Source organism: Mesoplodon mirus, assembly GCF_964341445.2.
Source record: "Mesoplodon mirus genome assembly, chromosome: 19".
Taxonomy (NCBI): Eukaryota; Metazoa; Chordata; class Mammalia; order Artiodactyla; family Ziphiidae; genus Mesoplodon; species Mesoplodon mirus.
In genome coordinates, this window is record NC_138995.1 from 4,137,442 (window position 1) to 4,163,576 (window position 26,135).

The 26,135-nt window shown below is 46.8% G+C and overlaps 1 protein-coding gene across 5 annotated transcripts in view; it reads right to left on the bottom strand.

Annotated features, from left to right (window-relative positions):
- The window catches only part of KIAA0513, a gene marked incomplete at its 3' end in the record, with an annotated part of 59,725 nt that overhangs the window by 25,995 nt on the left and 7,595 nt on the right, over positions 1–26,135 (bottom strand). The gene's annotated exons all lie outside the window — the stretch shown is intronic.

Here is a 26,135-nt window from a genome sequence, read left to right on the forward strand (position 1 = left end):
GGGGCCGGGGGAGGCTCCGGAACCTTCTGGAACTCTGCCTCTGCCATCCGTCTCAGGCAGCTCCCTCTCCTTTACTGTCCCAGAGCCACCAGACGTGCTGCTCCTCCCACCAAAAGAAGAGACGGCAAGCCTCAGTGGACCAGCACACACCCCGCGCTGGCTCCCTCCATCCCCCCCGCCCCTCCTCGCACAGCATCAGAGAATCGAGGCGGGGGTGGGGAAGCAGGAGGTCCCCCCCACACACAGCTAGGAAGTGACGGGGCCCAGAGTCCAAACTCAGGTCAACGCTGAGCCCAGGCTCTCAAGTCACCACGTGGGCCCTGCAGCGGCCTCTCTGATGCTCTCCTGCGGGTCCACCTCCAGAAGCGGAGCTGAGGGTCAGAGGCCTGCACAGCAGTGAGGCTCTGCTGGGGCTGCCGAATCGCCTTCCCCAGTCTGTGCTGTGCGCTAGAACAGGGGTCCCCAGCCCCCGGGACATGGACCGGTACCGGGCCGCGGCCTGTTAGGAACCGGGCCACACGTCAGGAGGTGAGCGGCGGGCGGGCGGGGGGGCGAAGCTTCATCTGCGGCTCCCCATCGCCCCCGCCCCCGGCCCCCAGTCCGTGGAAAAATGGTCTTCCACGAAACCGGTCCCTGGTGCCAAAAAGGCTGGGGACCGCTGGCCTAGAAGGCAAGCCCGGGTCACGCCCAACAAACACCTTCCCTGCCACTGGAGCCGAGAACCTGATGTAGGACTTCACACACAGCGGTTCGACGGATTCTCCCCAGCACTCAAGTCAAGCTTGTGGAGAATTATTTTGTTTTCTTTTCCCTTTATCATAAATGTATCGTTAGAGAAAGATTTGGAAATAGATGAGGGAGAAGAAGCTCCTGGTCCCACCAGGCCGACAAAATCCCGTCTCCATTCTCGTGGATGCCCTTCTGGTCTTGGTCAAAAGGCAAACTCTTTTTTTTTTTTTTACTATTTCAACAGCGAGAGAAATTCGGATGTTTGTTTGGCACCTAGCTAGTGGCTGTCCCTCTCGTGACAGCTACAAACCTGCAGGGGACCCCAGGGAAGAGGGCCTTCTCCGGTCTCCTGAGGAGTGTTTTACTTCAAATGGACCTGATGGAAGGTCGACAGGCGGTCTGGGTTTGGCTGCAGGGATGAGGGGAGACAAGTGAACTTAATCGATGATTAGATTACTGTTATCTGTTTCGGTTCAGCTATGAAATGACTTAATAATGCACGGCTTCCAGGAAAACTGTGCCTCACTGGAATAGCTGGAGGAGAGGAGAGGGAGATGAAATAAGGGAGACCTTTCAACCCGCTGCTGCATCCTTCGCCCTGTAGAGACCACTGTGGACACGATGGATGGACTGCAAACCTCAAGGTTCTGCAGGGTCCTCCTCCCCTCCCCATGCGCCCGCCTGTGCCCTGGCAGGGTCCCAGCAGCACGGGGTGCAGGTATCACTTCCACACCTCCCCGGCCTGCCACAAACAATCAGCCTCACAGCACACAGGCTCTTCCTGCAGCTCCATCTGCATCTGTTCCCCGGGCACCCCTCCCCCTCTGAGGCCACAGGTCACAGAGAGACCCTGCGGGCTGGCCAGGGAGGCGGGGCTGAGAAGGAGCCCCAGGTGGACCCGCAGCCACAACTGAGGCTTGTGGAAATCCGCTTCCTGTTGCTCAGAACCTCTCCTGCAGCGAGACCATAACAAGGACCTGCATTTGCCTCCTCCAGGGGCTGGTCACAGCGCAGCCCTACAGCTCCTGATGGATAAATCCGCTCAGCGCTTTCTGGCTGGGATAACTGACACTGCCTTGGAATCACGAAGAAATGTGGGGCTATTGGGGGCTATGAGACAATAGTCATTCCAAAGAATGAATACATGTCAAATAAGAAGTGTCACCATCCTTTCAGATGTCAGTGTGTTCGCACAACTGTTCAGACGTAGATTTAAGTCCAGTCAATGTGGATCTAGGGCAACCTCAGGCCAGTGGGATCGAAACCCATTATTGCAGTCGGGCAACGAATGTAGTGGAGCTTCCTGGCAGCCAAAGCAAAAATGGGAATTACAGCGGGTCACAAATTCTTTTCATTCTGACAAACTCATCTGTACATGAACTTTATCCAAATACCGAACTTAAAAATCAATTTGTCAAGAAGATCCTCCTATGAAAAGACACTGATTATTACAGTGGAAGTCTCTAACAGGTTCTGTAAAAGATACAGAGATGCTGAAACATACATTTTTTAAATGGTTCTCCAAAAATCTGAAAGCATATGTTACATGCATTTGGAGCAGGTATCTGTCGGCTGGAGCACGCTACTGGGTTAAGGTAAGATCTCCTTGGTGGTGCAGGGATGGAGCGTCACAGACCTGGAGACGTCAGAGTTAACAATATGCCCGTGAGGGTCCATCTCCCTCAAACATCAGATGTCCCCCAGGGCTTCTGGCAAGCACCAATCACCACCATTCACGGCAGAATTCTCTGAAGAGCACTTGCGCCAACATTCTGATTTGGTGATCAGAACAGAACTAGAGCTGGAGGGGTGCAGGGAAGGGGCGCCTCCAAAGCCCTGCCTGAGGCACCAGCTCCAGGGGTTTCATCGGGATGAGAGCCCACACTGGTTAAGGAGACGGGAACTGAGCAACTGGTGAGGAATCACAACCCACAGCCTCTGCAGGGTGTCTCTGAGCCATGACCTCTCGTCCTCAAGGAAGGAGAGAGGACGGGTGGGGGAGGGAGAAGGACATATGTAACCTGGTTTCAGAAGGGAAGACAGCAGATGATGAGAGAGAGAGAGAAAGAGAGAGAGAGAGAGAGAAAGAGAGAGAGAGAGAGAGAAAGAGAGAAAGAGAGAGAGAGAGCCACGTCAGGGGACACCCGGGTCAGCAGCAGGATGGCTCTGAGCACCAGGACCGGGAAGCGGGGAGGACCAACGTCAGAGCCTGATGCCAAACTAAGCTCTAGAGCCTCACTCGCACGCGCATGTGTGTGTGTGTGTGTGTCTGTGTGCCTTACAGACCCATCAATCAAGGGAATACTGTGGAAACAGCACAAGGGTTTTAGCAAGATACTAGACAAACGCATTACAGCTTCGAGGACAAAACAGAAAAATGTGGCCTGAATACTGTGTAATTAGGTGGTTTCATCAACACTATATTTCATTATCCTAAAATGCACTTTTTTGGCGTTTTAAGATCTCTGAAATCAGATGTGCCTTAGCATTGCTCCCAGCCAGGCCCCCTGAGATATAGCTGTCATTGTCCAGAGACAAGAGTGAAGCCTCTTCTATTCTTTAGTTTTAAAAATCAATTCAAAACACATAAACTGTAGTCACATCACTCAAAGTGAATGAATTCCCGCAAAGTGAACTCTCCCCTAAATCCACCACCCACCTCAGGGAATAGAACACGACAAGCCCCCACCTCGTCCCCCTCCCCCCGGGCTCCCCTCCTCCCCAAAGGGAAGTGGACCAGCACCCCGTAGAGGGCATGTTGACGGCAGAGAGGATGGTATGTTACAGAAACCCCGCTGCACTTCAACGGCTCTGAGGCAACTGCAGAAGAACAGGCCTCTGAATGTGAGGAAGTTTTAGAAGTGCTTTAACCAACTTATTTTGCTTATATTTTCCTCTTCATTATGGATGAGAGGGATGCTTCATAATAATCTATGCCCAAGTCAGTCTATAAGGGTTCTTACAAGAAAGACAGAATAAAATTCTAGGGACAAGAGAGCATTAGGTCATAGTTTAAGTGGCAGCGCTGCATCTTAATTCCTTGTGCATAAAAGAGTGGTGAATCTTACAACTGACGGGGTCTTCAACTTGATGAAAGACGGTGGTTGAACCCCTCCCCCGGCGTCAACTTGGAAAGATGTCTCTACCGCTCATGGGCTAAGGACTCCGGCCGGCTCTATGCTACCCCCTCATTAATTACTCAGACTTGAGTGCAGTAACCTGTTGGTGGAGAACGTGGGGAGCCGAAAGCCAGCGGGAAAGTTAACTCAGAGAACGACACAGTCGGGACCCAAAAGATTCCGGCAGACTCAGGGAGGCTGAGTCTAAAAGACGCCCCTGGACGGTGAATGTGGTCATTCGCTGGGCACCAGCCAAGTGCCTTCCACGTGCCAGGCCTGCTGTGGGAGCAAAGAGATGGTGACAGTGTGGCCTCTGTCTCTGAATAACTCATAAATTATTAGCGAGGGAGTCTGACCTCCTGACTCAAAGTTTCACAAGTCCATTGTCGAGAGGCAGCTTGTTCTCGGGCGGCACACGTGCCACACGAGTCAGTGGGTTTGATGCCGACAATAACAACAAACTCGAAACTGGCCTTGGGCTGCCCTGATAGAAGCACCTGACCCAAAAGAGGAGAGACTCACCGCTGCTCCCGCCGGTCAGGCGGCTCCTGGAACATTCTGTCCAACCCCACCCCTTGGAAGGAGTAAGCAGCTCCTCTTAGGGCAGCAAATCTGAGAAAACATGTCTGGGGACCCAGGCCTCGTTGTCCCCAGTCGTTAAGCCCGAAGCAACTCAGCAGGATCCATCGTTTTGGAAAACGTAATAAACTGGCACAAGTATTTCCATTTAATAAATGTTTGGAAGACTTGTAAAAAAGCAGAGAGCATCCCCCAACAGGAAAAGGAAAACAAAGGCCCACTTGATAACTGTGTCACATGAGCAATGGTGAGAAAGTCAAGGGGATTTACTGAGGGGTAAAGTAACTTGGGAAACAAGACAGTGAATTCAGGGACTTCCCTGGCAGGCCCGTGGTTAAGACTCCACGCTTTCAATGTGGGAGGGTCGTGGGTTCAATCCCTGGTTGGGGAACTAAGATCCCACATGCTACGTGGCCACAAAAAAAAAAAAAAGACAGCGGATTCAAATCTGTGAGGAGTGGCTATGTGACCAAGGGACTAGGTTGTCCTCCATAGCTCCAGAAGGGAGAACAGAGTCCCAGCAAGGCAGCCGTCTCCACCAGCCCTGGGAGTGGTCCCTCAAGAGTCTCCTTTCTAAAAGGGAAGCCGGAAGCAGAAGGTGTTAGCACGCTGTTAGCAGGACACGCTGCTGGACCTCTAGGGTTTCATGCCAATTCCATCCGGAGATAACATTTTATGACACTTTATCGCAGGTTTTTCTCCGCTGCAGCTGTCGTAATGGTTATATCCAAGATAACTCTTACTTTATGACCTCCAGGAAAAAGGAAAGGTCTAAAATATTCACAGTTCACAGGAAAAAGAGATAAGGGGCCATCTGCTGGTTCCCGCACACCTGACCTCACTGGGTCCCTATTAAAACCACCACGACGGGCCAGGCACTGTGCTAAGTGTGGGGAAACGGGCCATGGAAGAGACAAGTTCCCTACAGTCTAGTGACTCTGCCTGCCTTGGTTCAGCAACAGTGCAGAAGGCTCCAGAGCAAATCCTTTTTCACCACCATATTGCCCAAATCAGAAGGGTCCAGGAATTCAACTAGCCCCAACTGGATTAGGGAGGAAGGAAAGGGATTACAAACCAACAGGTCCTCCCCAGTCTGAGACTCTGAAATTTCTTAGTTTTTCCAAAGTTGCTCGAAGTCTCAAGTCACCTCCCACCGGGGTCTGGATGTACCTTACGCACTTTACTAATGTTTAATTCATCCCAGGTAATTCTTCAATGAATTGACGAGCCCGCTAATTTAAGGCAGCAAGGAGGAATTTGGTGACAGGTGTTTTCCATTAATTCTCACCACTAACTTACTGAGTTGGTTGCATTATAACCAAATGTTCGAATTTACTAGGCACATCCCTCCCTCTGTGAGCAGCTGCACTTCTTTAGTAAAAGAAGGACATAGCTGGTGATTCAGTGACAGCCGGATTTGATCTGGATACAGACGGACTTGGCCTTCCATCCTTTTGGGTAACGTGGCAAAATAGCTGCATACTTCCCCCACCCCTGGCACGAAGACAGCCGCACTCCGTCGGATTAGGATAGGCTCCCTAAAAGCTCTGAAACTTGGTCCTTCTCCTAGAACCCAAGGCAGGTGAGGGATGGAACTGAACAACATCCAGTCTCTTTGGTGTTGGTGCTTTGCTCCACTGGACCAACCCGGGGCCAAAACGAAGAGCCATGCGAACGGACATCTGTGCCCCCGTGGGAGGGAAGGCTCTGGGCAAACCCTCCTAGATGGGGGACCACCTGGAGGCCGTAGTAAGCACTCTGCTTGAAACCCGCTCGTGTCCGTCACCAGTTAGCTGTGACATTGTCATCTCTGGCTGCTGGTCAAGGAGCTCTGCCATCTGGAGCTGGTCGAGGCTGCCCACACAGCTCTCCAATGGCCACTTGCAGAGGGGATGCTGCGGTCATTCAAAAGCAACCTCACGTAAGCATGGGTTGTCGGTTTCTTCAAGACAGAACTTCTGCATAATCAAGCTAGTTTCCTCCCTCCCTCCCTCTGACACACACTGGGCCTTTGCTAATGCCCTCCTCATTTCCCTATACACACCACCCACCTCCCTCTGGCTAAATCTCTTGGCACATACAAAACCTGCTCTGCAACATGGAGAAATCTGAAACTTGTGATTGTGTCACACTGGTGCTTTCTCTAGGCCATTTGTGGTGTTTTGAAATCCTCCTGAATGTTGAAACATGTTTAACAATATTTTTTAAGTCTATCTATTTAATTTATCCTAAGGAAATAACCCCCAAAATGGCCCAAAATACCTCTATGCAGCATGCTTTATAATAGCAAAAAAAGTGAACATAAACTAAATGCTCAACAGGAAGAAAGTTATGTCAATTTTGCTACATTAATTCTGGCCCTTCACTGAAATAGGACAGAGAGCAATAATGACAACATGGCATTGTGAAAATACTTATGTTAAATGAAAAAGAAGTGGAAAATGAAAAACCAAGATGTAAGTTTATATTCTCCCTGTAATTACAGCTATGTAAAAATAATACAGGGCAACGCCACAGCTATCCTGTCTGCCTTACACTGTTGTCATAAGGATCAAATGAACTAATAAAACAAACCAGAAAAAAAGAAGGCAAATGGCTGAAGTACTATACGAATTCTGAATGGTATTCATATCAGGCACTGGAAGAATGTTCAGTACGTGAATCGACAGAGCAATGGGAACGTTAAAGATGAAATCAGTATCAGAGACCCCGGAGAAAACGGCCACTTCCAAAGTTCTGCTTACGATTTTCAGAGGGTTTTTGCTTTCATCTGTGTCAACATGTGTAGATTGAAATTCAGTGACACTTAACGGTATCAGCAGTCCTCTCATTCAGAAAATCTTTCAACAAAGAAAGAGTTATTCTTGCAATAAAGGCTTTGCTTTATTTGAGTGAGAGAGAGAGAGAGAGAGAGGATCTACTTTAAGAGGTTCTTTTTTTTTTTTTTTTAATGCTTAATAGATCCTTTCCAGGGAGCAGATTTATTTATTTATTTGGTTGCACCGGGTCTTAGTCGCGGCAGGCAGGCTTCTTAGTTGCGGCATGAATGTGGGATCTAGTTCCTTGACCAGGGCTCGAACCCTGGCCCCCTGCATTGGTAGCGCGGAGTCTTATCCACTGAGCCACCAGGGAAGTCCCCTAAGAGATTAATTCTTTTTTTTTCTTTCTTTTTTTTTTTTTTTTTTGTGGTACGCGGACCTCTCACTGTTGTGGCCTCTCCCGTTGCGGAGCACAGGCTGCAGACGTGCAGGCTCAGCGGCCATGGCTCATGGGCCTAGCCGCTCCACGGCATGTGGGATCTTCCCGGACCAGGGCACGAACCTGTGTCCCCTGCATCGGCAGGCGGACTCTCAACCACTTGCACCACCAGGGAAGCCCAGAGATTAATTCTTTATCAAGCCCAGGTCAGATTCTGCAGCACGAGGCCATACACATTGGTGACCACCTGGATACAAATCCCCAAATACGCTAGATTAAAGCCTCCTGACTCTCCGAGAGATCTGTCCCTGCTTCTCTATGTACACATTTCCTGACACCCCCAACGGAGAGGAATAAAGCTCATGTGCTTACAGTCAAACCGTTCCCTTCAAGCTGGCAGCCTGAGTGGGCGAGAAGGAACCCCCTTCACACTGAGCAAGGCTAGATACGTAACGATGGGGTGAGGGGAGCTCAAGGAGAGGGCTCCTTCCATCAGCCCTTTACGTGACGCTGCCTATCAGTTACTTCTGTTACCATCTACCTAATCCTTCAATTTTTATTCTTTTATTTTCCTCCTTCTCCACACGAACCACAGCTCTCCTGCATCAGTGACATTCTGACTTCCTCATGTGTCCGTTTAATCTGGACTTTTTGTTGAACGTCTCTAAAACTCCCGTCTCCTGGCTTCCTTATGGCTCTGAGTGAGATGGAGCGAGCGCACTCCGTCCTGTCTCACCCACTGAGTGTGGCTATGAAACGGGGGCAGAATGGACAGGGCAGCTATTGGAGGACTCTGGAAAGTCAACAGTAGCAGGCCGAGGAGGGAAGATAATCAGAATTTGAAGCACCGCCAACATGGTGGTGATTCTGCCACCTCCCCACTCCAGGACCCCCAGCCTGGACTGGATATAACCCGACATCCAGAAACAGGTATCAGCAGAGCTCCAGAAGGCTGGTCCTGGCTTGGGGAGCAGGGAAGCGGTTGCCTAATTCTCAGAGGCAGTGAGCCCAAGCCCAGGGCTTTGCCTTTTTTGTGCTTCTGTCTTCTTGGAGCTCTCACGCCCCAGTCTCCCAGCAAAACCCCAGCAGCAGAGGGGTCCACAGATGCCTAAAACTTTGAGGGATGGAAGCTTCCTTTCCAATTGGATGAGCTGAAGCAGGTGAAAACCCCACTGAATTTTTCTCTCTTGGTCCTTCTCTTGCTTAGTCACAGATGTGAGCTAAGTCCCAGGAAGAATGTAGCAGAACAGGAGAAATAACGCCCCTGCTTTCTGGCTGAAAAACCAAACAGAAGGGGTCCCTGGAACTGGAAAGGACTGGGGAGACTGTGGAACAGGAGAAGCTCAGGAGAACAACCCCATAAAGCGTGTATGAGTCCCCGGGCCCAGTCCTGAGATGAGCATGTGTAGGTAGAATCCTAAACAGCATACTGTGGACTCTGGGTACTGAACTTCAGGAGAGAACACTGCCAAGGTCCCACACTGGCCACGGAGTGATACATAGGGGCACATCTGAAGAGCACCATGAAGACTTTGAACACACAATTGATACTGAAACTCACAGAAGGCTGGTAGGGACTTAGAATCTGAACTCAAATTGGTTGAGTGTCCGCTACAACAAAGATGGCAACATTCTCCATAGGACTTAAACAAGACCAAGAGTCTCATAATGTAATATTCATATATTCAGGATCAATCCAAAATTACTCAACATACAAAGAATGAGGAAAATCCTCAACTCACATGGGAAAGGATAATCAATTGATACCAGTGTCAAGACAACAAAGTATTGGACTTAACTAAGACTTCAAAGTAGTTACTATAAAAAGTACTCCAAGAAGTAAGGAAGAACATTCTTGAAATAAAGGGAAAGATACAAAGTCTCAGCAAAGAAATAAAAGATATGAAGAAGAATCAAATGAAAATTTTAGAACTAAAAAATACAGTAACTGAATAATTTAAAACCACTGGATAGGCTCAATAGCAGAATGAATATGATAAAAGAAACAGTCGGGCTTCCCTGGTGGCGCAGTGGTTAAGAATCCGCCTGCCAATGCAGGGGACAAAGGTTCAAGCCCTGGTCCGGGAAGATGCCACATGCCATGGAGCAACTAAGCCCATGCGCCACAGCTACTGAGCCTGCACTATAGAGCCCACAAGCCATAACTACTGAGCCCACATGCCACAACTACTGAAGCCCGCACGTCTAGAGCCTGTGCTCCACAAAAAGAGAAGCCACCACGAGAAGCCTACGCACCACAACGAAGAGTAGGCCCCGCTCACTGCAACTAGAGAAAGCCCACACACAGCAACGAAGACCCAACTCAGCCAAAAATAAATAAATAAATTTATTTTAAAAAATAATCACTTCTGGGCTTCCCTGGTGGCGCAGTGGTTGAGAGTCCACCTGCCGATGCAGGGGACATGGGTTCGTGCCCCAGTCCGGGAAGATCCCACATGCCGCGGAGTGGCTGGGCCCGTGAGTCATGGCCGCTGAGCCTGCGCGTCCAGAGCCTGTGCTCCGCAACGGGAGAGGCCACAACAGTGAGAGGCCCACATACCGCAAAAAAAAAATCACTTCTTTATAAAAAAAAAAAAGGAAAGAGTCAGTGAACATGAAGACAGATCAATAAAAATGATCTCATCTGAAAAACAGGGAGAAAAAGTGTTTTTAAAAAGTGAGCAGAGGGGCTTCCCTGGTGGCGCAGTGGTTAAGAGTCCGCCTGCCGATGCAGGGGACACGGGTTCGTGCCCTGGTCCGGGAAGATCCCACATGCCGCGGAGCGGCTGGGCCCGTGAGCCATGGCCGCTGGGCCTGCGCGTCCGGAGCCTGTGCTCCGCAGCGGGAGAGGCCGCAGCGGGAGATGCCACAGCGGTGAGAGGCCCGTGTATCGCAAAAAAAAAAAAAAAAAAAAAAAAAAAAAAGTGAGCAGAGCTTTGGGGAATTGTGGACAAAATTAAAGGATATAACGTTTGTGTCATCAGAGTCCCAGAAGGAGAGGAGAAAGAAGATGGTGCAAAAAATATATTTGAGGAAATAATGACTGAAACTTCCCAAATTTAGCAAAGGACATAAACCAACAGATTTTGGCAGCTCAGTGAATACAAAAAAGATAAATCCAAAAAATCCACACACACATACATCATAATGAAACTGCTGAAAATTAAAGACAAAGAACAAATCTTGAAAGCAACCAGAGAAAAATGCATTACTCAGAGGAGAATAAGGATTCAAGTGACTGTAGATTTTTCAACAAAAACTGTGGCACCCAGAAGGAAGTGGAAAAAAAAAAACACTTTTTAAGTGCTGAAAGAAAAGAATTGCCAGTCTAGAGTTCTAGATGTGCCCCAAAAAATCTTTGTGGAATGAGGGTGAAAACTTTCTCAAGAGAATTTGCTGCCAGTGTATGTGCTCTATAAGAAGTTATAAAGAAACTTCCTTAGATAGAAGAGAAATAATACCAGAGGAAGTGGAACATCAGAAATGAAGGAAGACCAAACGAAAAAAATCTGGGTAAATATAATGGACTATCCTCCTCCTCTTGAGTTCTTTAAAGTATGTTTGACAGCTGAAAGCAAAAATTATAGAGACTTCCTTGGAGGTCCAGTGGTTAGGGCTCTGTGCTTTCACTGTAGGGGGCACGGGTTCAACCCCTGGTCAACGAACTAAGATCCCACAAGTCACGCAGAATACATATGAAAACTACAACATACAGGGAAGAGAATAAAGGGACCTGTGATGGTTAGTTTTCTACTTTCACCTGAAGTGGTAAAATACTGATTCTAAGTAGACTGTGAAAAATTAAGTGTGCATATTGTAATCCCTAGAGCAAATACACACACACACACAAGCTATACATAAAGAACACAATAGATAAATTAAAATGGAATGCTAAAACACATTCCAATAATCCTGAAGAATACAGGAAAATAGACAGAGAGGGGGAAAAAGAGGAAACAAATAGAAAACAAAAAAACAGAATGTAGACCTAAATCCAAACATATTGATAATTATATTAAATGTAAATTGTGTAAACACACCAATTAGGGATTTCCGTGGTGTCCAGTGGTAAAGAATCCACCTTCCAATGCAGGGGATGTGGGTTCGATCCCTGGTTGGGGAACTAAGATCCCACATGCCGTGGGGCAACTAAGCCTTCACCACAACTACTGAGCCCGTGCGCCTCAACTAGAGAGCTCACGTGCCACAACTAAGACCCGAGCAGCCAAAAATAAATAAATTAATTAAATAAATATTTAAAAAAAAAACCCACACACCAATTAAATGACAGAGATGACCAGAATGGATAAAAACACATGACCTAACTATATTCTGTCTACAAGAAACTCACATCAAATATAGTTATATTGGTAGATTAACAATAAAAGGGTAGAAAAAAGATATACCATGCAAACACTAATCAAAAGAAAGCTGAAATGCTCTATTAATAACAAACTATACATCAGAACTAAGAGAATTACTAGAAATAAAAAGGAACATTACAGGGCTTCCCTGGTGGCGCAGTGGTTGAGAGTCTGCCTGCCAATGCAGGGGACGCGGGTTCGAGCCCTGGTCTGGGAGGATCCCACATGCTGCGGAGCGACTGAGCCCGTGAGCCACAATTACTGAGCCTGCGCGTCTGGAGCCTGTGCTCCGCAACGGGAGAGGCCGCGATAGTGAGAGGCCTGCTCACCGCAATGAAGAGTGGCCCCCGCTTGCCACGACTGGGGAGGGCCCTCGCACGGAGACGAAGACCCAACACAGCAAAAATAAAATAATAAATAAATAAAATAATAAAATAAAATTAGAGTTTACAAAAAAAAAAAGGAACATTACATAATGATAAAAGTTTCAATTCATTAAGAAGATATAATAATCCTAAATACATATGTACCTAACAACAGAGTCCCAAAATACATGAAGCAAAAACTGCCAAAACTGAGAGAAGGAGACAAATCCACAATTTAAAGTAGGAGACTTTAAAAACTCCTCTCTTAGTGATCTGTAGAGCGAGCAGACAGAAAATCAGCATGGATGCAGGAGGGCGGATAAGTAACCTCATCCAGCTGGATATAACTGACATATATAGAACATGCCACCAAAAATCAGCAGAATAAACATTCTTTTCAAGCGCACGTGCAATATTCACCAAGATATCATGGACTATAAAACAAACTTTAGTAAATTTAAAACAATTGAAATCACACAAAGTATGTTCTCTGACCATAATGGAATTAGACTAGAAACTGATAAGAAGTATAACAGGAAAATCTCCAAACATTTGGAAATTAAACAGCATACTTCTACATAATCCATTGGTCAAAAAGGAAGTCTCGAGGAAAGTCAGAAAACATACTGAACTGAATGAAAGTGAAAATACAGTATATTTAAACCTGTTAAGTGCAGCTAAATCATGCTTAGAGAGATATTTATAGCACAAAATGCTTACATTAGAAAAAGAGAAAGGTATCAAATCAATAATTTAAGCTTCTACCTTAAAGACTAGAAAAAAGGGGCAAAATAACTCAAAAAGAAGAAATAAGGAAATAATGAAGAGCAGAAATCAATGATGTTGAAAAAGAGAGACCAATAAAGCCAAAAACTTCTTTGAGATCACTAAACTTGATAAACCTCTAACAAGATAGATCAATGAAAAAAGAAGACACAAATGACAAATATCAGGAAGGAAAGAGGGGGTTATCACCAGAGATCCTGCAGACATTCAAAGGATGGTAAGGGCAAACTACAAACAACTCTACATACACAAAGCGACAAGTTAGATTAAATGGACCAATTCCCTGAATATCACAAACTACCTAAACTCACCTAAGATGAAACAGATAACCTAAGTAGTCCCATAACTATGAAAGAAATTAAACTGATAGTTTAAAACCTTTCAGAAAAGAAAACTCCAGGTCCAGATGGTTTCAATGGCAAAGTCAACCAAACATTTAAAGAAGAAACAACATCAAGTCTACACAATCTCTTCTTGGAAATTCAACATTTTCCATTTCATTTTATGAAGCCAGTATCACTCTCCACCAAATCAGACAAAGACAGTACAAGAAAGTGACAAACCAATATCCTTCATGAACATACGTGCAAGTCAAATACAGCATCATATGAAAAGAATTTAATACATCATAACCAAGTGGAGTTTATCCTGGGGATATAATGAAAAAAATCAAACAATGTAATCCACTGTGTTAATGGTCTGAAGAAGAAAAATCATATGATCATACCAACTGAAGCAATAGCAACTGAAGCATGTGACGAAACTCAATCTCCATTTATGATAAAAATTCTTAGCAAACTAAGAATAGAAGGGAACTTCCTCAGTCTGATAAAGGGCATTTATAAAAACTCTGGGACTTCCCTGGTGGTGCAGTGGTTAAGAATCCGCCTGCAGTGCAGGGGACACGGGTTTGAGCCCTGGTCTGGGAAGATCCCACATGCCGCGGAGCAACTAAGCCTGTGCGCCACAACTATTGAGCCTGCGCTCTAGAGCCCACAAGCCACAACTACTGAAGCCCACGTGCCCAGAGCCCGTGCTCTGCAACAAGAGAAGCCACCACAGTGAAGAGCAGCCCACACTCACTGCAACTAGAGAAAGCCCGCATGCAGCAACAAAGACCCAACGCAGCCAAAAACAAACAAACAAACAAAACTCTGTATCTAACATTACACTTAATGGTGAAAGACTGAATGCTTTCCCTGTAAGACTGGGAACAAGGCAAGAATATCCGCTCTTACCATTCCTATTCCACACAGTATGGGAAGTTCCATCCAGTGCAATAAGGCAAGGGAAAGATATTAAAAGGCATTGGGAAAAAATACTGGAAAAAAGAGAATAAACCTGTCTCCATTCACAGATGACATCTTGTCTAAGTAGAAAATCCCAAGGAATCTTTCCTTAAAAAGCCCTAGAACTGATAGGTGACTTTAACAACGTTGTAAGGTACAAGGTTAACACAAAAATTCAATCGTATTTCTTTTTTTTTTTTTTTGGTACGCGGGCCTCTCACTGCTGTGGCCCCTCCCGTTGAGGAGCACAGGCTCCGGACGCGCAGGCTCAGCGGCCATGGCTCACGGGCCCAGCCGCTCCGCGGCATGTGGGATCTTCCCGGACCGGGGCACGAACCCGTGTCCCCTGCATCGGCAGTCGGACTCTTAAACACTGCGCCACCAGGGAAGCCCCAATCGTATTTCTATACACTAGCAACGAACATTTGGAAATTGAAGTTAAAAACTGAGCAGCATTTCCAATAACTTGAAAAAGTGACTACTTAGGCAAAAATCTAACAAAACATGTACAGTGTTTGTGTGCTAAAGAATCCAAAACACTGATGAAAGAAACCCAGATGACTTTAATAACGAAAATAACTATCGTGTTCAAGGACTGTTAAGACTCAACACGGTAAAGATGTCAAGTCTCCCCAGACTGATCTACAGGTTTCACGCAATTCCTATCCCAGCAGGACTTTTTTGGTAGATATAAACAAACCTATTCTAAAATGTATATAGAAAGACAAAGGAACTAGAATACATAAAACAACTGTGAAAGAGAAAAACAGCGTTGGAGGAATCACAGCTTCTGGTTTTGATCAAGCGTTGGAGGAATCACACCTTCTGGTTTTGATCAAGCGTTGGAGGAATCACACCTTCTGGTTTTGATCAAGCGTTGGAGGAATCACACCTTCTGGTTTTGATCAAGCGTTGGAGGAATCACAGCTTCTGGTTTTGATCATACTTTACTGTAATAGCTACGGTAGTCGAGACAGTGCCATGGAGGTGGGTGGCAGACACACAGATCGATGGGACAGGATGGGATCCAGAGACAGCCCCACACGAGTACAGCCACACTGATTTCTGACAAAGTCCAAAAGCAGTTCAATGGAGCAAGGACAGTCATTGCAACAACAAATGGTGTTGAAACAGCTGGACACCCATGAACAAAGAAATAAATAAACAGAAAAACCTCGACCTAACCCTCACACCTTCTACGAAAGTAACTCAAATGGATCCCAGACCAAATGTAAAACAGAACGATAAAACTTTTAGAATAAGACCAGGTGAAGAGTTCTTAGACACTATGACACTGAAAGCACCATCCAGAGAAGAAAAAGGTGATATACTGGACTTCACAAAAATTAAAAACTCTTGCTCTGTGAAACACAGTTCAGAGAATGAAAAGACAACTTATAGACTAGGAGAAAATATTTGCAAACCACATATCCAGCAAAGGACTTGTATTCAGAAAACAGAAGGAACTCTCAAAACCTAACAGTAAGAAAACAAAGAAACCGGGCTTCCCTGGTGGCGCAGTGGTTGAGAGTCCGCCTGCCGATGCAGGGGACACGGGTTCGTACCCCGGTCCGGGAGGATCCCACATGCTGCGGAGCGGCTGGGCCCGTGAGCCATGGCCGCTGAGCCTGCGCATCCGGAGCCTGTGCTCCACAACGGGAGAGGCCACAACAGTGAGAGGCCCGCGTACCGCAAAAAAAAAAAAAGAAAACAAAGAAGCCAACCTAACAATGGAAAAAGAACAGACACTTCACCAGAGATGAAACGGATGGTGAATAAGTAGATGAAAAGGTGTTCAACATTATTAGCCACGAGGGAAACGCAAATTAAAACCATGATGAGCCACAACTACACACCTGCTAAAATGGCGAAACTTAAAAAATACTGGTCATATCAAGTGCTGACAAGGATGCTGAGCAACTGGAACTCTGTGTTGCTGGTGGGGATGCAAAATGGTTTGGCAGCTCTTTTTGTTTGTTGTTGTTGTTTTTTAAAAAAAACCTTCAATTTTAGGATAGTTTTAGATTTACAGAAAAGTAACAGAGATAGTACAGACCTCCCATATACCCCACATCAAGTTTCCCCTACTGTTAACATCTTATATTAATTAGGTCTATTTGTCATTATTCGTGAACTGCTATTCATCCATTCTCATTAACTAAAGTCTGTACTGTATCCGTGTTTCCTCAGTCTATTCCTGATGCCCTTTTTCTGTTCCAGGATCCCACATGACACTATCATCCTGTCTTCTCAGACTCCTTTCACTTATGACAGTTTCTCAGACTTTCTTTGTTTTTGGTAACTTTGACAACTTTGAGTATTTGTCGGGTATTTTGCAGAATGTGCCTGAGTGGGGATTTGTCTGGTATTTTTCTCATGGTTAGACTGGGGTTATGGGGTTTGGGGAGGAAGACCACAGAGGTAAAGTGCCATTTTCACCACATCATTTCAAAGTCACATACCATCAACTTGACTTCTCACCGTTGACCCTGATCACCAGGCTGAGGTCATATTTACCAGGCTTCCCCACTGTAAAGTGCTCTTTTGTTAATCTCCCCTTCCAAACTGTGCTCTTGGGAAGGAGGTCACTTCACGCAGCACCCCCTTAAGGAGTAGGGAGTTATGCTCCAAGTCCTTCAGGGTAGAGGATCTACACACATCATTTGGAATTCTTCTGCATGGGAGATGTGGGGAGTTTCTTATAAAGTTAAGCATATACTTAACCACATAACCCAGCAACACCTAGATATGTCAAGACGAGTGAAAACTTAGGTTCACACAAAATTCTGTACACAAATGTTTCTAGCAACTCTATTCATAATGGCCCCAAACGGAAAACAAGCCACATGTCCTCCTATGGGTGAATGACTAAACAAACTCTGCTGTACCCACACTAGAGCCTACCTCTCAGCAATGAAATCCTACCACACGTAACACCTCAGGGAACCTCAAATGCGTGATGCTGAGTGAAAGACGGTCCTCAGAAGTTCACCTAAGGCAAGACTCCATTTATAAGATGTGCTCCAAAACAAGGGGGTGCGGGTTGCCAGGAGTTAGGGATGGGGTGCAACAAGGGGGAACCCAAGGGAGATGTGGGGTTGATGAAGAAAATGTTTTGCCTCCTAATTGAATTTGTGGTTACACAAATCTATACGTATTTTAAATTTCACAGAAATGTACTCTAAAAAAAAGGCGAATTTTACTATGTGTTAACTAAAAAAACAAAAAAGAGGTGGAAGCAGCCAGCCAAGTGCCCAAAACAGGGCTAAGTAAATAGTAGTTCCCTTTCCTTATAAAAAGCAGGGCCCTAGAGACCCCAGACTCCTCAGCTGCATGGCTGACATTCCCTTATCATCCAGCCTAGCGCGTGTTCTCGATTTCTTGGTTCAGTGGCTACCTGTGTCCGCATGCCTCCCAGGTGTCCATTTGGAACCACACACCCTTCCTGACAAACAGGTTCTGCACCCGAATCCCTAGAGAACGTGAGCAACCAAACCGGTCCCTTCAATCTCCATGCCGGCTGACCTTAAAGGAGGGCACCTCCCTACACGTGGGCTGTCCTTCCTCTGCAGGTAGACAGGGTCAGACACGTGAGAAAAGAGGTGGAGAACGGGGGGAGTCCTCGATCCCAGAGTCCCTCGTTTTTCTGTGGTTTTTCATCCTTTGTCTGCATGGAGGAAGGGGTCAGGCAGGTAGAAGCTACTCTGGATCAAGTCAGTTTTGTTTTAAAACTGAACAGGTAAGAAACCGCTGGCAGAATAGCCACGTGTAACAGGTGTGGCTGCACAGTGAAGACACATGGTAAGAAAGGTTTAATGAGAGAAAATCTCACAGAAATGCTTCCTACTGGAAGACCAAAGTCACGACAGTCAAGTTAAAAGACGCGGCAGTGTCAGCACACGGGCCCGCTCGCTGCCCCAGGGCTGCACACGGCCCCCCACCGCCGGCCCACATCTCCCTTCCGACCCCTACTGCAGGTGGATGCCACTGGAAGATGCGCCTCACCCACTGGGGGTCCAGCCACGGGCCCCAGAGAAGTACAAAAGCCTAAGCTGGACTTAAGGATCAAGGTCAGGAACCCAGAGGAACTCCATTAAGCCTCGTGAGCTGACCACAGGTCTGACGTCGATGCAGCCTGGGGGGCCTGAAGGACAGGCCCCCTCCACACACGCACAGGGCAGGACTCGGTCCCCTCTCTGCGGTGACAATGACTTAGGATCCCTGAATCTTTGAAGTGGGACTCAATTTCAAGAGCCCCCGTACCACACTGTTAAAACACAGTCATGGGCCCTCTGCCGAAGTATCAAATACAAGCACTCTCTCCCCAGGGAACGTGCTCACTTTGCAGTAAGACAGCCCCTTGCGGCTCTGGGAAGAGCTGGGTGGCAGCCCGGGCCTCCTCTCCACCCACTCCTTCCTGCCAAGGAAACGTCCAGGAACGCGTCTGTCTGTTGCAGACCACGCCCATGACTGGGAAGGAACACCTCCCTTTTCAAGGGAAGCGCTGCCTTTTGGCGGTGGCAGGAGACAGGCTGATTCCAGAGCTGCTGGGAGAGCTGGGGTCTCACTCTTCTGCACCACGGACAGTAAATGCAGTCGAAGCTCCCCCTTGGGGCCTGTTTCTGAGTCACCTCCCTGCAAGCCTGGACTGGGTGACACAGGAGCCCACCACCTTCCCTTCCTGGGGACCCGTGGCCCCTGAGGTGCATTCTGGGCCCGGGGTCACCTCCTTCCTCCGAGCTCATGCTGTGGACCCAGCTTCCTCGCTACTGACTGGACAAAGGCGCTGAGCTGCAGAGACCTCGTCGAGTGTCCACGAGGAGAAGAGACAAGCCTTCTTTCTGAGCCACTGTGGTTTTTAGGAAACAGAGATGGGGAAACGTTCACGCCTTTCTAAAGGCATGAAGGTCCCTGTAAGCTATTTCAGGCAATTTAACACACGTCAGTCACACAGGGCAGATTGGGGAGGAGGCCACACTCTCTGTGCTGGGCCACAGCCTGACCCAAACCTCTGCTGGCCGTCGGCCCGTCTTTCCGCCCAAGGCCCAGGGCTCAGGAGAACCGGGGGCGATGGCTCTGGCTGCCCTGCTGGGATGAGACAGGATGCCTGCTTCCAGGTTGCCACCTCCACGGCCGGTTTTGCTTGTTCTTTCCTCAAGTGATTTACCCCCAATTCCCCACTTGCCGCCCCCTTATTGAGCAAATGTGAGTATATTCCTAAAATCCCATTCCAGACTCTTCGTGTTAACATAAGAGATCCCACGTGCCTTTGGCCTCAGAATCCCCTGAAACATGACATGGAGGAAAGTGTCATCTCATCAAGGGCCTCTGACCAGACCGTACTTGCTAGGTTGCTCCAATGACCAGAAAGACAGACAGACAGAGACAGAGGCAGAAAGAGAGTGAGAGAGACAGAGACAGCAAAAGAGACACAGAGAGGGAGACGGGGGTGGGGTGAGGGTGGGTTTCACCACTGGATCTAATGACAGAGTATTATCACTTCTATAGAGTAGTCTGAGATGTGAGATGAGTCTTTCACCAAACCTTTTAAAGAGTTTTATACCAGCCGTGAGAGAAGCTATACACAATCACATTTCGCTAAAAATTTTCTCCCCCTGGCAAATTTTAATTTGAATAAAAGGATGGCATTTCCAGACATCTCAAAAGAGTCACTGCTCCCACCTCTCGCACATTCACCTGAGACCTCCTGCCGCACCTGAATCCTGCTGTGGTTCCCGGTGTGACGTTCTCTCTAGAAGGTCAAAGCCACTGACTTGGACTGTTCTTTTCCATAATGCTATTACAATTATTTAGTACTTTTTGATAACTGCAACCAGTACTCATTGTATGCTCACGACACACCAGGCCCTAAGCTAAGTACTCTGTGCTGAGAACCTGATTTAATTCTCCTGTAACACAGAAGCTAGGTTATTATTATCCCTATTTTACGGCTGAAGAAACTTTAAGGCTTAGAAAAGCTGTCTAAAGAGCTTTTTAGATAGATATTTTTAAGTAGCTGTCTAAAGCCATAGAGCTAAATACGAGAGTCTAGATAAGCCCCAGCAGAGTCTGAGTCCACAGCCTTGCTGTAGGGCAAGTAGGTAACTGTGCTCATTTGGGATACAGATAAGGACGCTCCACAGAGCCGTCAACGACTGGAGTGGATTAAGCCTCCCTCACCGATCCCTACCGGAGAAGACAATCTACAGGTCTTCCTGTTTGGAAGTGATACAGGCAATGTCTGATTTAGCAATCTGACATTTATTCCAAAGCATTTAAAGAAGTTTTCTAATTCCTATTTTAGTAGAGACAGGCAAACAAGGAGGGTTTAGCACTTTTCACCCACAAATGCTAGGCTTTCATATTAATTACTCAGGGCCTTCAGGGAAAAAAACTGAACGATTTTAAAATAATAATAAAAGAATTGGGAATTCCATGGCGGTCCAGTGGTTAGGACTCCGAGTTTCCAATGCAGGGAGCACGGGTTCGATCCCTGGTGAGGGAACTAAGATCCTGTCAGCCGCGTGGCACAGTCGAGAAAAAAAAAGAGAAAAAAGAATAAAGGAGAGGCTTCCCTGGTGGCGCAGTGTTTAAGAATCCGCCGGCCGAAGATACTGTTGGTGAGGAAAAGGGAAACCAACAGCCCTAACCCAGCTCATCCACTCGTTTCCCCACCTTGCTCATTCTTCTTTTGCTTCTTGTTTGCAGATCCACAGTTGAGACCCTGTGCTCTGTACGTCAAAGTCACACTTGGATCACTGTTTCCGATGTCTCCACCCTTCAGTCACAGGACAGCAGCCTGCCGGGCCTTCGGGGTCTCAAATAAAAAAGCGAGGGGCTTCCCTGGTGGTGCAGTGGTTGAGAGTCTGCCTGCCGATGTAGGGGACATGGATTCGTGCCCCGGTCCGGGAAGATCCCACATGCCGTGGAGCGGCTGGGCCTGTAAGCCATGGCCACTGAGCCTGCGCGTCCGGAGCCTGTGCTCCGCAATGGGAGAGGCCACAACAGTGACAGCCCTCGTACCGCAAAAAAAAAAAAAAGCAGCGAGGTCTTCTATAGGTTCTTCTTCAGCAAGTCTCTCTGTCTGAGGTGCTTAGAATTGTGTAGAAAGATGGTCTCCATAAAGGATTAGAAAACTATCTTTTACGAAGACATTAATATATACGTGAGTGTAATTAAAATGCCTTTTTGGTGTAATATTGTTAATGATTGGCATGCAGAGGAAAGAACAATCCCTGAGTGTCAGTTACTGTGAAAGAGGCATATTTTCAGTTGTTGCTTTGTTGGGCACTTGCACCTAAATCCATTTGCTGGATGTAATTCGAGCTGCTCGGAGCCCAAGGAGTTGAAGGAAGCGGTCAGTGTCCATCCGTGAGACCCATGCTATTTTTATGCTGATGGCTTTTTCACCCTCTGTTTACAGTGTTAACTGACAGATTCCACAGATGGTCATTAATTCAGAGACATCATTATCCTACCATGTCAGTTTTAATGAATACTTGGATGAAAGTTAATATAGTGATGAAAAACTAAATGCAGGAATTCATTGCTAGGGACGGTTGGTTTACGACATTTTGCAGCAGGGATGTTGACACATGCAGAGTGAAAACTTTGTACTGAAGAGTTCAACTGTTGAACAAATTTCTTGGGTTTTGTTGTTGATGCAGTGATGAAAATGTGTATCAAAGTCCTTAATGTGATTCCTGGACTATCAGGTTACGTAACATCCACCATTGATGAAACAGCATTATTCCAATAGCATGCAGATGTTAACAGGTTACATTTTGTAATTAAAGAAACTGTGGAATTTAATTGTTATTCTTGAAGGAGTTGAACTCAAAATAGTTTTGTTTACAGCTTTGTTGCAGTAGGTAATAGTCTATCCCCATCTCTGCATTTAACATAGAAAATGACTAACCCAGTAACTCAGGGAGTTAAAACTAAAAACAAGTGACATTTCACAGCAAATGCTGTTTTGAGTCTTTGACTCCTGCGATTCCATATAATTAAGCGGCACTGTTCTGATGACTGCAGCATGTCATACAATCTGATACTGCAGATTCTGCTCAAAGTAATCTGCCAATTTACTACATATGTGTACTAAGCAGGTTATATTTATCTGAATAAAGAGTCTTATTTGAAATTGTTCATTAAACTTGTTAAGCCTATAGGATTTCCATTGGAAAGTGTTTTTGCTTGGACATCTGTTTAAAAAGTAACTAAAGGATCTTCATGAGAAGTGTGTATATTCATCTGTTTTAGTTTTGTAGATTGAGAGAGCTATTGATCTGGTATCAGGATGACCATTACCCATCTTTTCACAGCCTGTCTGACTACAGGTGTTTTGTCTTATTTTTTGACATCCTTCCTTGTATTAACAGTCTAGGGAGTGCGGGGATATGATATAAATACACAGTTATATAAACCTGAGAATATGCTGCAATCTCTAGTTCCTTTGGATACCTTAGAAGTGATATGTTTGTTGGAGGCACTTGTGCTATTCGTTTAATGTTTTGATTTTACAATTTTTGGTATATTCTCATTAGTCTTAGCTCTAGAGTTCAAGCTCTCACTGGGCAGTAGTTGCTGTCTATCTGATGTGCAATTTGGCATCTAATAAATGATTTTTTATGATGGTGACAAAAAAAAAAAAAAGAATCCGCCTGCCAAGGCAGGGAACACGGGTTCGAGCCCTGGTCCGGGAAGATCCCACATGCCACGGAGCAACTAAGCCCGTGCACCACAACGACTGAGCCCGCGAGCCACAACGACTGAGCCCGCGTGACACAACTACCGAAGCCCGCGCGCCTAGAGCCTGTGCTCCGCAACAAGAGAAGCCACCGCAGTGAGAAGCCCGTGCACCACAACGAAGAGTAGCCCCCGCTCGCCACAACTAGAGAAAGTCCGCACGCAGCAACAAAGACCCAACACAGCCAAAAATGAAATAAATAAATGAAATAAATAAAATAAATTAATTTAAAAAAGAGAAGAAGAAAGGAGATGTTTGCAAAGGAGCGGGAACAAAACCGTCATGCACTACGTAATTCTAGATTTTGTTTTACTCGAATAAAACCCCAAGATGTCAGGCTTGGATGAGACTTCAGATTTCCAGAAGACGGTGGCGGCTGGCAGACAGACAAGAAAGGGATGGGGCGGCAGACAAGAAGCTCAGGGGAAAGGCCCAGACTCATGGAAGCTGCCCTAAGATGGGAAAAGGAGACCCAGGGCAGCGAAGGGACGGGGGATGGCGTGTCAGCAAAGCTGCACAGCGGTGCATGCAGAGCTGCGTCTGGAACCCACACTTTCCGCCCACAATGTCGCCAGCCGACTAAAACAGAGACCCAGGGACAGTGCAGGGCCACTACCACCCTGGGACTGGTTTGTCATCTCTGCTCAGTGCCGAGTCCTGCAACTTCACCATCCAAGGCCAAGAACAGAGCCACTGCCTCATGTCTTGGATGGGGGCCGAACCAGCGTGACGGATAAAAGGTGTTATCTTGTAGCGTTCAGGTCATTCGTGCGACAGACATTTTATTAAGCCCCTACCATGTCCTGTGAATTGTGATTAAGTCCTGGGGATACAAAGATGAAGAGGATATGGGCCTTCCTTTACCAAACACAATCTAAGAAGACACAGACATAAGTAAATGATTATAGCAACGGGACAAGTGCTGTAATTCCAGGCTGCAGACGTGCATGGAAGCCCAGAAGCAGGAGACTTTGATGCTGCCTGGGGAGACTTAGACTGCACTGCTTGGGTCAAATCTGGTAGGAGCCTGCCAGTCAGACAAGGGGAGACATTGCAGGAGAAAACAGCATGAAGCAGCGGGCGAGGGGTAGTGGGAACCACCCGACACACACACAACTGTTCAGACTTGTTCAGAACTAGTCGGAGGACTGGCAAAGATAAAAAATATTGCCAAGCCTAGCACAACTCTATATTTGCAAGTATTCCCCAAAACCTTAAAATCAAAACATATATAATCAATCCCTTTTCTACCCACAATACTATGAGAACTGAATTCTCTTATTTTGGGGGGGCCTTAACATTGAACAAGAATTGAAATATATGTAATTTTGCACTCCAGTCCTGCTTCTGAGTACAAATACGTGTTTGTTTGTTTGAAAGCGTAGTTGGCAGATGTTTATTTCAACGTAGGTGAAAAGAGATGGGTTTCCGCTGCTGCTTTGCTTCAAAGCTTTCCAAACGGCTTCCAAGGGCTTAAAGTGCATTGATCCATGGTTCTCGAGGCGCGGGCTTCTCCACATGTCTTCTCTGCAGAATTCTAATTCATGCTGTAAACGTGGAGCTGATTTTCTTTCATCTCAAGGGCTTTAGCTGGAGGCAGCTCCCGTTTGGGCTATCCTTTTAGGAAAATAAATGATAAGTAGGGGCCGGTTTACATGAAAGAGAGACAAGGGAATGAAAGGATGGGGCCCGGCGTAGAACCTGTCAAGTTTCTGGAGACTAATAACCTCCCTGACGTTACCAGAGGCAATTCAGAAACGCAGCCAATGTGGAGCCGTGCTGATCTACAGCAGGGCTTCCAACAGTGGCTCCATCAACACGCAGGCTGGATAATTCTTGGTAGTGGGGTCTGTCCCGTGTGCCAAACTGTAGCATGGTTAGAAGCATCCCTTGCCTCCACCCACTGGATGCCAGAAGCAAGCCCCAGTCGTGACAACCAAAAGGTCCCTAGATGTTGTCCCCAGTTGAAATCCCTGATCTAGATTAACTCTCAGCAGTAACACCACCAGGGTCTCAATCCTGTTAACTGCTTCCTTTTGAAAATCCTTCTCTCGTTAGTATCACTGTCGCTCCCCCCAAAAAAGCCCAATAAAGAATAATCATGATGGGCCTTTGACAATACACAAGTCCCGATATGAAATAGTTAGGGACCTACAAGAAGCAGGGAACCTTGTGCATGCAATGCCCCTGATCGAAGAGGCTCCAAATGGCACTAACTACTGAGTTGCCTCTGGGACATGAAGAGGATGGAGGTGAGGCTCCTTTGCTCGGTCACGTGTTTATCTGATCACTCAATAAACATTCTTGAGCATCACAGGGTGCCAGGTGCTGGGCCACGTGGACAAGGCAAACAAAAGTCCGGGCCTCCAGGAGCGTGTGCTCAAGTCGGAGAACAGAGGTAAACAGACAGCATCACAGTCTGTCCTAAGTGCCGTGAGTGAAGCACAAGCAGGTTAGAGCTGCAGCCACTGTCCCCGTGTGGTCACTGAGCCAGGGAATGTGGCTCGTTCAAACTGAGACGTGCCAACCGCGCAGATCCCAGACTTAGCACAGAAAGAGAATGTACGCTGTCTTAACAATTTTTATGTTGATTAGATATGTCAGTGATAATATTCTGGATATCTTGGATTAAATAAAACCTGCCAGCAAAATTAACTGGGCCTGTTTCCTTTACTTGTTTCATGTGGCTGCTAGAAGCTGAAGCCCATGCATGTGGCTCAGCCTGAGGCACCTCCACCACCTGCGTCCTCCGCCCCAGGAAAAGACAAGTTTACGGGCTCTGCGGTGGGAGTGAACTTGGTCCAGCTGAGGTTGCCAGAGCTGCAGGCCGTGCACTAGGCAGGGGCTTGGGAGCCACGTTACGGAGTCGGGATTTCATCCCAGGAACAACGGGAGAGCGCTGGAGGGTTTGCACCAGGGGAACGCCACAGTCTGTTTTCGATTTTGCAAAGATGCTG